A 9,984-nucleotide genomic window follows, 5' to 3' on the forward strand; every position below is an offset into this window, starting at 1 on the left:
TCTCTTTCGTGTCCATTTTCAAAACTGTAAGATGGTTAGGAGAATGCACTCTTTAAGACAGTAAAAGAATGCAACTATAGACTATGTTAATTTGCCAAGAATTAACTGCACAAACTCTTTTAGTACAGTCTCATCTTTGGTTTTCCTAAAGAACATGCCAAGGCAAGTGGAAAATGCAGCATCTTATGTCAGACAATGAGCACAAAAAATAATGTGGCACTTTTCCTCTTCAAAGCATTTCAGGGCTAATTATTTTTCCCATCTCCTCTAGAGGTAGGTGTTATTACCTTCATTTTAAAGATAAGAAAATGGAGACTTGAAGAAGATATGAGAACCACTTGCCCCCAGCTAAAAGGGCGTCACTGTAAAAGATGAGAATATAATTTCTGTATGGCTTAGTCTTAAATTTCATGCTGAGGAAGAGAAATACAGGGAGGGCCAGAGAAAAGGGGAGCTAGAGACCACTGATTCAATTCTGACGCCACGAATTGTGCAATGTGCAGAAATTTGAGGACACTCTGGGCCATGGGGATTATCAATGAAGCATTTTATATTGTGATGCTTGACACAGGCAAATGTTTTTCAGATGACTAAAAACAAGTAATTTGCCACATTTTGTCACATGGATATTCCTATAGTGTGACAAGGACAGAAAACTCTCCACTAGATTCAGATGCCTCAGTTATTTGTACACCAGGTGACTGGAAGATCACAGCTGTTTTTTCTCTAAGTTAGGACTATTTAGTGTATGTTGATTACTCCTTTGTAAAAAAAGATAGTATTTGTACTAAACTTTGAACAAGCTCAGTTTATGCCAACAGATCACACGTAGCTGTGAGCCTGGATCAAGCAAGAGATGATGCAATTTTGGGGAATTGTCTTCTCAATATTGGGCTTGGCACGCAGACTTTTCAGTGTAGAGATGTTAAAGTTAAAATGATCTCAACGCGTTGGCACAGGAATATACAAAACTTGTGTTCGTCACCCAAACTAATTTTCCCAACAGCCTATAATTGCTTAGACCTGGGGTAAGCTTGCCTCATCAGCACAAACGTCCCTATCAGTGGTACAAGAGTGATGGGAAAAGCAAGTCAACGTGAGGCTGGTTTTCAAAAGGAAGAAACCCAGAAGTCTTTTTCTGACATTAGATTTGTCTTATTAGCCACCTGACAAGACCTCTCACCTAAAACCCATCTGGTGAGTTTTACGATGACTTGGTAATTTATCTCCTTGAAAAGAACTGCTAATACCTGTCATGCACTGTGGGCTTCTAATTCAAGAATCGAATGCTGCATGTTTGACGTAGTGGGTGAGAAATCTCTGTTTAATTTGCACCTCATGTTTCTTCTATTTAATTCTCAATGCATGTGCCAATAAACCTATTTATTGTTTTTTTTAGGGAACTGCATTCTTTCTCAACTTTTCTCCTTCTCTAACGTAAAGTTAGCTTTGATTTTATGGCAGCTCAGCTAAAGAAAGGGATCCTTGTAATCTTAGACAGGTAAAGAGAAAAGAGGAGAGATCCTGCCATTCTCACCAAGCTGCCTCTCTACATGTAGTGAAAGACTTGCTCCACTTTCCTCCGGCTCCTCCTTCTCTGGCTGATGATATCCTCCTGTGAAGTCACGGCGAGTTTGCTCATCAAATCCTGAAATACTAAGAGCTTGAAAAAAAGAGGTTGAAGATTAAGATCAAGGACACATTCTTTTACACAAGGAGAGTGAATACATCATCTTTGTAATACCAACAAGTGGCGGAGCTGATAATACAATTCAGTTGAGGAGTGTGCAAGAATTATGGCTCCCTAATAGAGGGACCTGTGGGAGATACCCATCACAGAGGACAGTCATGACTCTCTCGGATGAACGGCACTTAGCACAGGGGAGGGGCGGAGCTTGATCCTAACCAAGTGGGTCAGGATGGTGGTTCGGCTTTGTGGTGAGCGTTTGGGCTTCCCCTTCAAAGCCTCCTTTGGAAAGAAAACTGATAATAAATATATAGGGAATTATCTTTGATTCATTTATTTTCTTCCATTCTTGGGCCATATTTAGGACTCCATATTTATTTTTGAACTGTTTTATTAAGCAGTGGCGGGTGGTGTGGTATTTGTACAGGCTCAGGGTTTGGGGTCAGTTCTCGTGTGAGCTTGACTCCATCTCTTACTAGCAGTTGGTTAAATTTCTAATATCGCTTTCCTCATTTATAAAATTGGAATCATAATACATAACTGACTTTAGAGAGAGAAAAAAATACCTAAAATTTCTTTGGGGAAAAGTATGTGTATGCAAAAAAACTTATAAACTACAAAGCATCAGAATATAAGTTGTCGTGATAGTAATGATAAGTATCTGTCATTTAATATGAAATTTAATATGAATTAATAAATATAGACTCCCCTCTTCAATGTCTTAATTCTCTTCTCTTACTACTGGTAAATTGGACTTTTACTTTCATTTTGTATGTTTAGTCTTTTGCTGTTGCTCTTTGCTATTTATAAGATACCCAGACCTAAAAGTAGAAAGTAGAAATTTTGCATAAATTGTGTGTATATGTATATGTGTGTGTGTGCTTGCATGCGTGTGATACAGCCAATGAATCTTAATTCCTTTCAAGCTTTAAAAACTACTGGGGCTGCCCTGTGGCCGAGTGGTTAAGTTCCTGCGCTCCCTTTGGTGGCCTGAGGTTTTGCCACTTGGATCTTGGGCACGGACATGGCATCGCTCATCAGGCCATGCTGAGGCGGCATCCCACATGCCACAACCAGAGGCACTCACAACTAAAATATATAACTATGTACCGGGGGGGCTTTGGGGAGAAGAAGGGAAAAAAAAGGAAAAAGAAGATTGGCAACAGTTGTTAGCTCAGGAGCCAATCTTTAAAAAAAACTACCTGTTTTTCTTCCAAGTAAAAAAAGTATACCCTTTATCTTTATATCTACTATACAGGTAAAAATAATTTCTCTGCTATTTGTAACTTCACTACGGTTTTTAGAGTAAAAATCATGATGGTTATTTATTGGACGTTGATTGGTGGCAGGCACTACTCTAAGCACTTTACATATGTTAAATCATTTAGTCCTCATTTTAACCCTATGAGGAGTTGCTAAAATGTCACCCCCATTTTACAGATGAGCAGACTGAGGCTGAGTAAGATTTAGCAATTTGCTCAAGGCCATGGAGTCAATAAATGGCAGAGCTGGGAACCAGCTAGTCTCATGTCAGAATCAGCATTAACCATTTGATGGCCTGTGTTAGTGTGGAACCTGCCAGAAGCCTGTGATTTTGAAAGTGGGATCTGTGAACAACCTGTTCTCAACCACTGGAAAGATTTCCAATTCCAGGGCCTAGAACTATCGACTCTCAGTCTCTGGGGACTTGGGTGTGGGAGTGTGCAATTTGATTGTACTTCCTCTCCTGCTCCGCAACATCCCAGCCTCGACGTGATTCTGTTGCACAGTGGTGTTGAAGAACCAGTAGCATAAGCATTTTTATCTAATTGGATAAAAAGAGACTTTGATTTACCGACTATAATTTTTAATTCTTTATGTTCCAAAATATTAAAATAGCAACTCTCTTTCTTGGAGGTGGACACCACTTCCTTTTATAACCATCATTGTCTGCTGTTGTTACAAGCAATTTACTGCTTTCTGCTACTAGGGATAAGTTCATGTGTCCTTTCACAGTTTAAGGCATGTTTATTTAATGTTTACTGTGCAAAGCCCTGTGTGAGTTCTTGGAGGGGGAGTGGGGATATATGGATAAATAAAACATGGTCCCTGCTCTCCATGTGGCTTAGGGTCTAGGGGGCGACCAGGCTCAAATGCTCATAATACGTGGGTGTGATGAAGGGGTACGAGCACAGAATGGGGCTCAGTGGAGAAACGTCTGCTCTCAAGTTTCTACCTTGGAAGGACTTGGAGCTACAACAAGCAAATCTCAGAGTCCTCCGGGGTTGGGGCAAATGAAGACACTGGATAGAAGGAATCACCCTCAAATCCCATCTAGGAGGCAGAGACCAAGACTGAGAGCGCTCATCTGAAGAGTCTAGCATGGTGCCCTACATACATAGTGTAGGTTGGTTTGAATATTTCTTCTTCTTCCCCCAAATTTCTTGGAAGCCTCCTTGAAAATTTCCTCCCTTTCCAAGTGAAGCCAGATGACTTCATGTTCCTGAGACGTGCAAATTCCTACATCGTCTTTCTCATTAAATCGGTCCTATCATCATATAGAACTAACGCTTATTAAAGGGAGTCCCTCTTATATTCCATACAATATATTACATATTCCACATTAAATGGTACATTTAATCTCAGATTAAATACAAGAGTATAGTGTTTAATATAAGCGTATAGTGTATTTGTTAAGAGTGCCACCTGGATTTAAATCTGGTTCCGCCATTTACTAACGTTGTGACCTAGGGAGTTACCTGCTAGCCTTGTGCCACTGTAGTATTTTCCCTTTTCATTTATAAAATAGAATAAAAATAGCGCTTACATAAAATGGTATGGTAAACTTATGTCTGAAGGCATGTAGTAAAAAGTCTTACTCACATCACTTAAATGCACACACAAGGCACCGTGGGCTTAAGTTTCATGTTTGGAAACAAGGGGTTTTGACTTGGTGTTGGCCAAGTTTCCTTCAGAGCTAAGCGTCAGCTTCTCCTTGACATGCTTTCTTGCATCATGTACCAAGGCAGAGACCACAGCCCGCTACTGAGTCAGCACACTGACTGATGCTGTGCGGGAGGAGGGCGGAGGGAGGAGAAGGAGGGTCAGGCCTGTTCCCACTTGCAGTCCCCTCCCTGGGCGGGGATCCTCCTGGAGGTGCTCCTGCATGACAGCTTCTCCCTGGCTCCTGTCCTCCTTGGCCTGGCTCATGTTGGGAGGGGTCCTGGTTGGTTGCTGGTCTTGGGTGAGACACCAGCTTCTGCTGGGCTGCTGAGTGGTTCTAGACCTCATCTGAGGGAAACTCTGGAATTTCTACTTCTTAAGAAACGTAACTTTCTTTTGAGTTGTGTAGCCTTTTATTAGGGACTAAAATAGAAGGTATCTCGTGAACAACACTGTAGTAATTGATTATAACTGGAGATTTATTATGCAAAGCCCACATTTATTATGTGGCAGACTGCTTTTTGAAAGTAACTTGTCAAGAAATATAACTTTTTAATCCTTAGAAGTGATATATAATGACTCTAGGAAATTTGGAAGATATAGGCAACTATAGAAAGAAAATAAAAATCACCTTTAATTTCAGCAATCAGAAATAACTAGTGTTAAAATTATTTTATGCATTTTCTTTGTCTTCTAAGCATATATACACACATGTAATTTCTTAATACAAAATGAAGCAAGCTTTCAGTGCATTACAGCAAGGAACAAAGCTCTCTAAGTATATATATATATTTCGTAACCTATTGTTATGCAACTTAATCTTGTGAGCATTACTCTTTGAAAACATACATTTAATTATTTCCTTATTGATGGACAATCAGCTGGTTTCTAGTTTTTCTATCATAAATAATATCTCCATGGACATTTTTGTACATTAATCACTGACTTTATCTGTAATTATTTCCTTAAGAAAGATTTCTAAAAGTTGTATTATTGGGTCAAAGGAGATGGATACTAAAAAGGCAACATAGTGCCAAATTATTTCCCAGAAGAGTTGGCTAATTTACATTCTTACCAGCTGTATTGAAATTCTTATTTCTCCTGGATATTTTGGAAAGGTTGTATTTTGATTCTTATATTTGGTCCTTTTGTCCTATAAGAATTACATATGAAAAATTATAAAATCTTTTATGTCTACAAATATTTGAACAAATGAATGTGAAGTCAATGGATCACATAGCTCTATTACCTAATGAGTTAAAATCCAGTCACTGATGAACTAATATGTTTAATTTTTATTTCATTATTATGTCACATCCAAGTGCATTCCCTACTATGCATTTTCAAGAGGAATTTAGCTCTTTTTGGACAGGTAAAGGCAGACTTTCACTCTTTGACCTTTTCATCTGAAAGGAACATAGGACCATGGGTCCCACCCCTCCCTCCTTATTACTTTTTGGGATTCTGAGGCCCAGAGAAGTTAAGTTTCTTGCTGATGATTAATACCTAATGAGCAGTGGAGTGTGGCTCAGAATCGACTCCAAGATGAATTCTCTTTTCCACACTGTCACCTCCCTTTTCTTTACATCCATCAACCAAATCTAAGTGATTTGATATTGAATTTTCTGCTCGGATATGCCTTTGCACACAGTATTAAGGGTTTTAAAGGCAAATCATGCCTCTTACGCTACCTGGTTGTCTGTGGTTTAACTCGAGTCCTGCTTTTACTCTTTATTTTTTGCACTGTCTGAGTTGGGAATTTCTTTTTAGTTGTCAGGTTTTTTTTTCCACTTAAGTTTGCTTCTTAGTAGAAAATTTAATGTAAATTATTTTTCATAACAGGTTATCATTTAAAATTTCTTCCGGACAGAATTTTAAGCTTCTCAAACAGAATTTGATAAGACAAAAAGCATGAAAGCATGTTAGCTCTTGGATTTTTGAAGTGGACATAATTAGGGTAAAGGACTATAAGTCTGGGGTTTTGAAAGCAATTTTTTTTGTCTCAGTCAGAAACTCTAAGATAAAGTTACCTTATCTTTCCTGACTCAGTTTCTCCACATATGAAAAGGAGATAATAGTCTTCAGTGACTAGATGGGAGCCTTTATTGTGCAATTTCTGTGAACTGTTGGAAATGTGCAGGGTTCTCATTATTCCTCTGTTGTATAGGAAAGCTGTCACACGCATTGGTGGGAATCATACTTGTCAGTGGGGAAAAAAATACTTGATTATTTTTAGATATCTAGGGAGAGTGCTCGAGAATTTGTGGCTGAAGTTTATCTTCTTGGAAAAGAAGAGAGAGAGAAAGAAGCGAGAGAGAGAGAGAGAGAGAAAGAGAGGGAGAATGATTCTAAGCATGCTCTAACAAAGCTCCTTTGAGTTGTTCGTAGGAGTGGCTGGGTGTGTCAAGCCATCCCTCAGCCAACATGCTGAGTAATCAAGTTATAATGTTTGCAATGTGTCAACCTATGGGTAAGAAAGAGCACCAACCAGCCAGTTTCCTAGGTTATAAAATATTTGGAATGATGATTACTTTTGTTGAACTAGAGGAAATTATTGTTTGATAAAACTGTATGATGAATGAATGAATAATTCATTCTTTAAGCTATAGTTCTTCCCTGCAAAATAAATCTACTCTTTTTAATATACAGTCAATAACATGGTTTTTGTGGCAAATAAAAGAGAGAGAATGGGGGCAGGCCCAGTGGCATAGTGATTAAGTTCATGTTCTCTGCTTTGGTAGCCCGGGGTTCACAGGTTTGGATCCCAGGCTTGGACATACACAGCTTTCATCAAGCCATGCTGTGGCAGAATCCCACATACAAAATAGAGGAAGATGGGCACAGATGTTAGCTCAGTGACAATCTTCCTCAAGCAAAAGGAGGAAGATTGGCAATGGATGTTAGTTCAGGGCTAATCTTCCTCACCACCGCCCCCCCCTCCCCGCGCAAAAAAAAGAGAGAGAGAAGAAAATTATAGATTATTTTTGGAGTTATAGAGCAAATGTTTCTTCCTCCAAACAGGTATATCATTTCACACAAAATATTTTTTTTTATTGAGGTTATGACAGTTTGCAACATTGTGAAATTTCAGTTGTGCGTTATTATTTGTCAGTCATCATATAGGTGCACCACTTCACCCTTTGTGCCCACCCTGCACCCTCCTTCCCCTGGTAACCACTAAATAATTCTCTTTGTTCATATGTTTGTTTATCTTCCACATATGAGGGAAATCATACAGTGTTTGTCTTTATCTGGCTTATTTCACTTAACATAGTACCCTCAGGATCCATCCATGTTATTATGAATGGGACAATTTTGTCATTTTTTGTGGCTGAGTAGTATTTCATTGCATATACACACCACATCTTCTTTATCCAGTCATCAGTTGATGGACACAGGTTGCTTCCACATCTTGGCTATTGTGAATAATGCTGAAATGAACATAGGGGTGCATAAATCTCTTTGAATTGCTGATTGCAAGTTCTTTGGATAGATACCCAGTAGTGGGATGGCTGGGTCATATGGTATTTCTATTTTTAGTTTTTTGAGAAATCTCCATACCATTTTCCATAGTGGCTGAACCAGTTTGCATTCCCACCAGCAGTGTATGAGCATTCCCTTTTCTCCACAAGCTCTCCAACATTTGCTATTTTTTGTCTTGGTTATTATAGCCATTCTAATGGGTGTGAGGTGATATCTCAGTGTAGTTTTGATTTGCATTTCCCTGATGATCAGTAATGTTGAACATCTTTTCATGTGCCTATTGGTCATCTGTATATCTTCTTTGGAGAAATGTCTGTTCATATCCTCTGCCTATGTTTTGATTGAGATTATTTGATTTTTTTGTTGTTGAGTTGTGTGAATTCTTTTTATATTACAGAGATTAACCCTTTGTCGGATATGTGATTTTCAAATGTTTTTTCCCAGTTGGTGGGTTGTCTTTTCATTTCAATCCTGTTTTCCCTTGCCTTGTAGAAGCTCTTTAGTCTGATGAAATCCCACTTATTTATTCTTTCTTTTGTCTCCCTTGTCCAAGAAGACATGGTGTCTGAAAAGATCCTTTTAAGACCAATGTCAAAGAGTGTACTGCCTATATTTTCTTCTAGGAGTTTTATGGTTTCAGGTCTTACCTTCAAGTCTTTTATCCATTTTGAGTTTATTTATGTGAGTGGCATAAGAGAATGGTCTACTTTCATTCTTTTGCATGTAGCTGCCCAGTTTTCCCACCACCATTTATTGAAGACTTTTCCTACTCCACTGTACGTTCTCGGCTCCCTTGTTGAAAATTAGCTGTCCATAGATGTGTGGTTTTATTTCTGGGCTCTCAAATCTGTTCCATTGATCAGTGTGCCTGTTTTTGTGCCAATACCATGTTGTTTTGATTACATAGCTTTGTAGTATGTTTTAAAGTCAAGGATTGTGATGCCTCCAGCTTTGTTCTTTTTTCTCAGGATTGCTTTAGCAATTGAGGGGTCTTTGGTTGCCCCATATGAATTTTAGGATTCTTTGTTCTATTTCTGTGAAGAATATCCTTGGGATTCTGATTGGGATTGCCTGAATCTGTACATTGCTTTAGGTAGTATGGACATTTTAACTATGTTTATTCTTTCAATCCATATTGCACTAAATATTTTTAAAGAAACATTTACTTAAAACAGTCAGAATTATGTTCTGGCTTCATTGGGTGTTGCTGAATTCCTGTTGCCGGAATTGTTTCTGCCCAGGTTAGACAAGCACTGAGCAGGAGAGCTGTAGAGGGAATTTGAACATCAAAAGGGAGAATGGACAAAGCTCTCTGATTTGAATGCAAGTCTCTTAAAATCTGTGGGTCACAATAGCAAGCATACAGCAGGTGTTCAATAAATGATTGTAGTGAATTAGATGTGAATATCCTGCACTAGCCTTTTGGCCGTTAGGATAATTCCCTGAGTCTGTGCCTGTCTGAGGAATAGGCAGAGTGGTAATAACGACCATTACTAGGAAGTAATGCTGTGTGCCAGACACTTTATACATATTGTCTCTTCATGCATCTTTGTGTCTCATTTTACAGATGAGGAAACTGAGACTAGAGAGACTAAGCACTTTGGCTAGGAGTTTTCAAGCAATGAGTGATAGAGTCAGTTTCCAAATGTATGACTCTGCCCCTCAACCCACATTTCCCTGCTACAGCTGGAGAGTGTAATTTTTGAGAGGTATCCTGTCCACATGACCATCTTATGACCTTCTTGCCTCCTCTTGCTCCACTGATGTCTGAAATTCTACTTTCAGAGTTCAACTCATTTAGTTTATGACTTTGATCCTGGTTAACAAAAAAATACCCAGGCATGGGGTGGGGGGAAGGGAAACTATCAGTCAATCTTAGTTTAGCAAAATGA

The 9,984-nt window shown here is 38.8% G+C and overlaps 1 long non-coding RNA gene across 1 annotated transcript; it reads left to right on the plus strand.

Annotated features, from left to right (window-relative positions):
- Positions 1 to 1,044: 1,044 nt before the first annotated feature.
- On the plus strand, positions 1,045 to 2,401 carry LOC138915300 (uncharacterized). The gene is made up of 2 exons (XR_011421101.1): positions 1,045 to 1,197; positions 1,400 to 2,401. It is a non-coding gene; the product is annotated as an uncharacterized lncRNA (long non-coding RNA).
- The last annotated feature ends 7,583 nt before the right edge of the window (positions 2,402 to 9,984 follow it).

Source organism: Equus caballus, chromosome 8 (assembly GCF_041296265.1).
Source record: "Equus caballus isolate H_3958 breed thoroughbred chromosome 8, TB-T2T, whole genome shotgun sequence".
NCBI classification, from domain to species: domain Eukaryota; kingdom Metazoa; phylum Chordata; class Mammalia; order Perissodactyla; family Equidae; genus Equus; species Equus caballus.